The sequence below is a fragment of the Rutidosis leptorrhynchoides genome, chromosome 1 (genome assembly GCF_046630445.1).
Source record: "Rutidosis leptorrhynchoides isolate AG116_Rl617_1_P2 chromosome 1, CSIRO_AGI_Rlap_v1, whole genome shotgun sequence".
Taxonomy (NCBI): domain Eukaryota; kingdom Viridiplantae; phylum Streptophyta; class Magnoliopsida; order Asterales; family Asteraceae; genus Rutidosis; species Rutidosis leptorrhynchoides.
In genome coordinates this window covers 606242141-606250004 of record NC_092333.1, presented here as the reverse complement: position 1 = coordinate 606250004, position 7864 = coordinate 606242141, and positions in this window count along the sequence as shown.

Below are 7864 nucleotides of genomic sequence, written 5' to 3'. Positions count from 1 at the left end.
TTCATGGTTTGCTCAATCCGTATTTTTCAGTACCAAATCTTCTCTTTTTCTGAGCTTTGCCAACACACTACTCTTTATCATCAAATTTTTTACTGTTAAGGTCGTTTATAGTTTTCGCTGCTTCATCAGCATTTCGAGAACTAGTTCGCAGTTTTGGGTGTTTTTCAGAAACTTCACATTCAAAGTATATAAGTCCAGAAGATAGACACATATAATTGTTGGCATAGACATGCTGCGAGATTTCAAAATACTGATTGCTAATTCCCGATGATTCGTATGGCAATTCTCGTTACAAGATGCAGATGAGTAAATGATGGGGTTTTGATAAATATAAAGATTTTTCGGAAAGTCAAAGATCAATGAAGTTGTTAATAAGTTTACTGCTAATGTGGCAAGATATGAAAGGTTCTCCGGTAATAATGATGAAGGGGTAATCATTATAATAAGGCTTATTCGAATGAACAATTGAAGTTGGTTTGCTGGAGCTGTGACAAAACCGTCTATTTTTAGAAGGGATTGAAAAGTTATTTTAGCTAGTAAATGCCAAAAGGTCTGACATGGATATGTGTTAAATTATGAATTTGGTTTCAAGAGTTTTTCAGGTACGTAACTGTGGATAACATGTGGTTGGAACATCATCTCGATTATTCATTATTTGAAGTGTCTTCAGGTATTTTGAAGGGCTTGAACACAGATTATAATCGTTAATATACATACGATGTTCTAACACAGTTTTGAAGTTAAAGTATAGCTTTGAAAGATGTAAGAATCTAAGAGTGATGATACCGGTTATATCTTGAATTGAATTCGGCGATTTCAAAATCAGAATATGTAATTAGATTTTTGAATGAGTATGGTTGTTTTGATTTCTATAAAATAATGTATATTGTTGTGAAAGTAGGGAGTATAATGGATGATTTGCTGAATCAGATTCGAAGAATGTAACATATTAATTGTGAATTTATATATCTCTCGGGTATTACCTACCCATTAAAAAAATGTCACAATTAATATTTTGTACAAAATAATTTTATTACAGTCTTTATAGAAATATATGTGTAAATTTCTTCAGATGTAATATAGATTTAATGAGTTAATATTAAATTAAACTCATTTGATTTATGGTTAAGGCTAGGATAGATAATTTCTAAACTTTAGAAATTACATAATCATCGTAGAATGTTTTCCCAATGAAGTTATGAATCAATACTTCATCGTTGTGGTATTCCTTAGTATCTACAGGGCGTATGACGTCGATGCTCTTGGGACAGATTGTGAAGTTGAGGTTTGCGATGCGGTTGTTGTTGGTGGTGGTAATGGTACTGTTGATGTTGTTGATGGTGGTACTGGTTATGTTGCTGGTGCTGCAGCTGGTGTTTGTAACCTTTGCACCATATTCTCCAAAGCCACTACCCAAGCGCGAAGCTCGTTGACTTCTTCTATTACAATGGGGTGATTGTCGGTTCAGACGAGTGGATAAATAAGATCTAGAATTTGGTGTAGTATATAATCGTGACGAGATACTCTGGAAATGAGAGAGAAAATGGTGTTTTGGACAGGTTCGCCTGTAAGTGCTTCCGGTTCTTCGCCAAGAGGGCAATGTGGTGGATGGAAAGGATCGCCTTCTTCTTATCTCCAATGATTAAGAAGGCTACAAACCTATCCCTAATTCATCCAGAATAGATTATGGCTGATTGGTTGATCCATTCCAGTCACACTGCTTTCGGAGCTTGAGTGGGATTCCATTTCGGAATCCGAGGAACTTGAACTGATGACGAATTCCATTTCGTACGATTTGATAAAGGATTTTTCGATACGAAATGATTTTCCGGCTATCGGGTGGTATTCTAACTACATAGAATATCTATATATATAGATCAAAAGATTTCATAGATTACGGAGGAATTTACGGAATATGTCAGGCAAAGTTTACGGTAATAGATACGATAAGATATGATTTAGCAGATACGCTAAGATATGAATTTTTTCTATATACTATTCATGCAATCAATGCAGCAAGATGTGTCTAGACTAAGAATGATAAGCGGATAATTTCCTAAGGATGATAAGTAGGTAATTTTCGACACAAATGTTAAGCGAAACTTTTGACATGCAGACACGGTCGAAGTCCAGACTCACTAATGCATCCTAACGACTTATCAGTTAGACACACTAATGCAGACCTGGTTCGCTAAGACCACCGCTCTGATACCAACTGAAATGACCCGTCCATATTACTGTAAACACAGTACGTTATTCATTGATCCCATAGCAAGGTATTTGACCTCCATGTGATACGTTTTAGAAAAATATTGCATTCATTTCATAAAAAGCACACCATTATTATACATAATGCATGTTTTAAACAAAGGGTGATTATTTAAGAAATAATCCCCATGATACATCGGTTTCCAAATACTACACACGTGACATAACAATCGAATATAATACATGACAAAGGTTTTATTGAATGCAACACTTCATTTAAACAAAAGCATGAGACTCCATGCACAGCTTGCTCAGATAATGCAACAGTGAAAGACTTTCTTAAGGACCTGAGAATAAACATGCTTAAACAGTCAACACAAAGGTTGGTGAGATATATAGGTTTAGCATCGATATAAATATAGACCACAAGATTTTCATAGTTATAAATATATGTACACTCGCAAGTGTATAAAAGTATTCTATAAGTTGTTGAGCGCTTCAGTAACCATACTTAACCATTAATGTGGCATATTCCCTTTATTATGAAATCTCCCTACACTGTACCAAGTGTAGTAAAAATGAAATACTATGCAACCGTTTATGATACTAGAGCGACTAGCCCGATTGGGGTTGTCAAACCCGATAGATTTATCAATAGGATTCGCGTATACATGTTCTTACAACATGTAAATATTAGTTACCAAGCTATTAGGGAAGATATGCAAAGTGGTACAACTCAACGTAGAATATATTTTAAGTACTTGTGTCTATGGCGTAAAACATAAAATGCATGTATTCTCATCCCAAAATATTTGTAGAGTTTAAAAATGGGACTATATACTCACGGTAGTAAAAGTATACTAGTAATAAGTTTTCAACTTATTAAAAATATGACCGTCATCCTTGGATTCACGAACCTATAACAATAATAACGATTCAGATAATAATACGACATATGAATAAAATAAAGCAAGTTCATAGAATACTTATATAATAATTTTTAACATTTTATGTTAGTAGTCCATTGTTAGTAGTCCAAAATAGTCCGAAAAGTCCAACAGTCCAATAATCGGTATATATATATATATATATATATATATATATATATATATATATATATATATATATATATATATATATATATATATATATATATATATAATCTTAGAATTACCCCATGGCGTATTATGTACGTATTGTCTTGTATCAATCTAGAGATGTATTGTATACGTATTTTCTTAGAATTAACTAAGACGTATTGTGTACGTATTGTCTTAGGATTTATCAAAACGTATTGTGCACGTATTGTCATGGAACGTACCAAGATTATTATATATATACAATCTCGAAATTAATCAAGATTATAATATTTTGTTATACTAATGATAACATGTCCAAATATATATAGGATATAGGAAAAGTTAACAAGGATATGGTTAATATAGTTTTTATAATATAAATTTCGTCCATACCACGTTAATTTTAGCAGATTTTGTTTTGCTCGCCAAATATTCATTACAACTCCGTTTAAAGTGAATCAAATTGCTATGGATTCCTTAAGAAGTCAATTTTACAAAACCAATTCAAAAAGTTCATCCCAAGTAGTAATTTTTAGAGCTTTACCCTCTTTTTGTGTCGGTGGACAGATTTGGAAAAATCCCGGCATCCACCCAATATATGATTTTTGATAAAATACTTCCGCTTTGTCTATAATCATGAAAAAAAATACTGGAAGTCTTATTTACATATATTAACATATTTTCAAAGTCTTAGCCTCGAACTCAAAGTCTAAGATAGGTTTTTAATTCCCAACCCAAAACAGCCCGCTTTTTACTAAATGGAGATTAAAGGATATATGCTAAGTTTCAAGGTGTTCTTCATATGTACAAGTTATAAGTTCTTATATTAACTTAATAAAACATCATAATACATATAAATAAGTGTTTTTAGAGTTAAGTTAGAAAGATTAGATTAGTTTTTCAAACAAGTTTAGAATCAACTAAACTATGTTCTAGTTTATAAACTCTTATATAGATAGCTATAAACATATGAATTGAACAAGAGTTGAAGTAGAGTTTTTACCTCAAGTTTAGAATGTAAAGTTGCTGGAAATAAGTAGTAGAACAAAACTTGAGAGAGTTCTTGCAAGTGTGTGTGAAAATTGGAAGTAAAATTTAGAAAATGAATGTGTAAAAATGAGTTAGAAATGGTGCTTATTTATAGGCTTGAAAATTTGGCTTTTAGTGAAAATATCTAAGATAAGTTAAAATGTATTAAGTCATGGATGACATATTAAATTGATTAGGTCATGGATGACATATTACACAAATAATTGCAGATTTCTATTGGTATATACCAATAGTAAATACTTCTAGAAGCTGTGTATAATACGGGTAAAAATACCGTATGAATGCGAGTAGAATTCTTGAGAAAATTGAACAGAAATACGAGTATAGCTATCCTTTATATGTATTGGTATATTATAAAGTGTATTCAATACTTGTAAGGATGTATTTACACTCGTAATACATTATATGTAAATACATTTTAACATAAGTTAATTACGTCGTTTAAATAGTAACATATATATATTGTTCAAAAACTCTTTAAATTAGTAGTATGAAAATATATATACAATGCTTTGTTAATATACTTAATGAGATATTTAATTATCATATTTTCAAGTTAAATATATATAAATCCATATATATACACAATAATTAAACAATTAAACAATTAAATCAAGTTATGACGTTCGTGAATCGTCGGAATAAAAGGGTGAACAAAAGCTTGTATAAAACTCTTTCCGGAGGTTCAAAATTTATTAAAAATATATTGCTTATCAAGTCGGAATTATATAAGATTAAGTTTAAATTTGGTCAGAAATTTCCGGGTCGTCACAGTACCTACCCGTTAAAGAAATTTCGTCCCGAAATTTGATCGAGGTCGTCATGTCTAACAATAAGAATGTTATTATGACGAATATAAGTTGATTCATAGGGTTTTATCATGATTGAGAAATATGGATAAAATACCTCGATTACTCGAAGCGTATGAGTGAAGCTATCGTAAAAGAGTGAAATGAGAAAATAGAGATTTGCCTTATCTTTTGACGTCATCATGGTTGATCTCCGGATTAAAAAAAAATCTTTGTAATCTATATAGGATTTGATTCTTCGGTGATTAAGGAAATTATGACCCTCTTCGATTTAATGCGATGATTCATCTCAATTTTTTTGTCAGATATTTCACTATAAATCCACCTCCTTCGTTTCCTTTTAATTCACACCTTCTATTCATTCTCCCTCAATTCTTACTTTAAAATTATTCGTCAATATGCTTCATCCAGTGCTGATTCTCGATATACTCCTCACTTTCATATATGTCGTTCTTCTTTTTCATCTACCTCCGGAAGAATCTATTTACTTCTATTATACTCTTGGTTTTATAGTGTTTTTAGTTCTCCCGTGTCTTTATATTGCTATATGCATCGATATATACGGTTTATAGTTTCTGGGTTGTTGTTAGGTTTTATATCTTCCCTTATATTTCGATATCCCTGCTTCTGTCTTCTATAATCATTGTCATCCCCAATTAATGCTCTCTTTTATTTGCTGCAATTTATACCCCAATTTCTATTTCAGAGTTTTTGTCCTTTCATTTCTTCTTCTTGCGATTAAGCACCGCTTGTAATGGTCCAGAATTCGCATAAATGAATTTCGGAATGAAAATTGTTAATGTTCTAAGAAGAAAATTGTAATGGCACGATCTTGACTTGTCAAATTACTAGAATACCTCGGAAAAAGCCGAATCATCAAGAAATATTTTTTTGATATTTTAGAGGTTAAAGAGAATACAAGAGTCGTGTAACATAGCACATGATGACGTTATGATCTGTGAATCATCACGTTCCATTTAGAAACTCAGCATGACTTACTGTAATATATCTTGCCATTTTCTACACGATGATACTTCCGATTAATTCAAAGTGTATAATTCAATTGTAGGCAACAAGTTTTGCAAACTTTAATTATCATCAATACTTAGATGTTTTGATGTTAATGTTCTTCACATTTTCACTCTTCATTAGTGTCAATGAGTTTGCAACTAGATTAAGATTTTCACAAAGTTCATATGTGTTCTAGACTTTTGAGATCATCATCAACACATGTTTTGACATTCAACATTATTACACTCAATTATCAACAATGTCATTCATATCATATGAACAATGCTTCTATGAAAATCTAACCTAGATGTATAATGAACCCTAGAATCATTCAATGTTAAATTAATGCATAGATAGGTACTACTACAATCGTTTTCAGGTTGTTCTTCAAGAACAATTTCGATTGTTTGCATCAATTTAGGTTTTGATTCATTCTAGTTAGGGTTTCTTCATAACCCTAATTCATCATACAAACACAATTGAATGCTAGGAAAGCAAGGATTAATCATACCGAAAGTAGGAATTGAAATTGAAGGAATGAGCGATCTTCTTTGTGCGGTCGATCTCCTCAGTAGTGTGTAAGTGTGTGTGTTTTAAAGTGGGTTAAAAAGAAATAAAAGTGAGGTTTTAGTTTAATTTAAAAGAGAATCAGATCACGCACGGTCGAAGCACGGTTGACCGTGGTGTTAACCGTGCAGGAATTTGTACACGTACAGGACAGGAATCTGCGGTCGAGTATACGGTCTGCCGTGGTGCTGCCGTGGATCCTTCTGATCACTTATTTCTTCACTTCTTCTTTATTCGAGCGCGTTTTGACGATTCTTAGGTTCTATAGAATACTTGAGGACAAGTTTTCTTTACCTAACATTGAATGATTACATCCTCCTGATGTTTAATCATCAATGACACGTAATATACCATATATATATATATATATATATATATATATATATATATATATATATATATATATATATATATATATATTCAATCATTCACATTATATACACAAAACGCATCAATATAGTATTTATCATGCAATACATATTTTCACATAAACACACAATCTTAAGACAAGTAAGCTTCCTACACTAATCTTTTAAAATCACTTTTCAAAAACAATTTTGCATTTGTAAGAAAAACCTTTCATTAATACAACGTCTTTTTGAGAAGGTTATTCTCATTGGCATTTTGATCATTGATTTTGATTGATTTTAAGGTTACCCAATCCTTGACTTATCCCTACCATAAAATTGCTAGCTTGGTCCATTTTTCTCATATTTTCAATTTTCCTAATAATAGACAATGGACCTTGAGTACAAGATTTGTGTTTGCTAGAGTCGTGACATATATTCATTTCATATTTACCTCTTGATGAATCACAAATAGTTATCCTTTCAAGTTTTCTCTTCAAGGTGTTATTTTCATCAATTAAAACTTTGTTAAGTTGTCCAAATTTGTGTAATTCTTTCTCCAAAAGTTTTACTTTGTCACGACTGCTATCATACACAAATTTAATAGTCTTGTAATCATCTAACAATTCTTCATAATTAGAAGGATAGAATACATGTACTTCATTGCAATCCATGCTTGAGACATCATCTTCTTTGAATGGAGATTCAACCTCTTCTTCATTTTGACCATCTTGATCCAAATCATTCCAAGAACTCATGAGGCAAAAGTCTTAATTTCCATTCAACCCTTTTG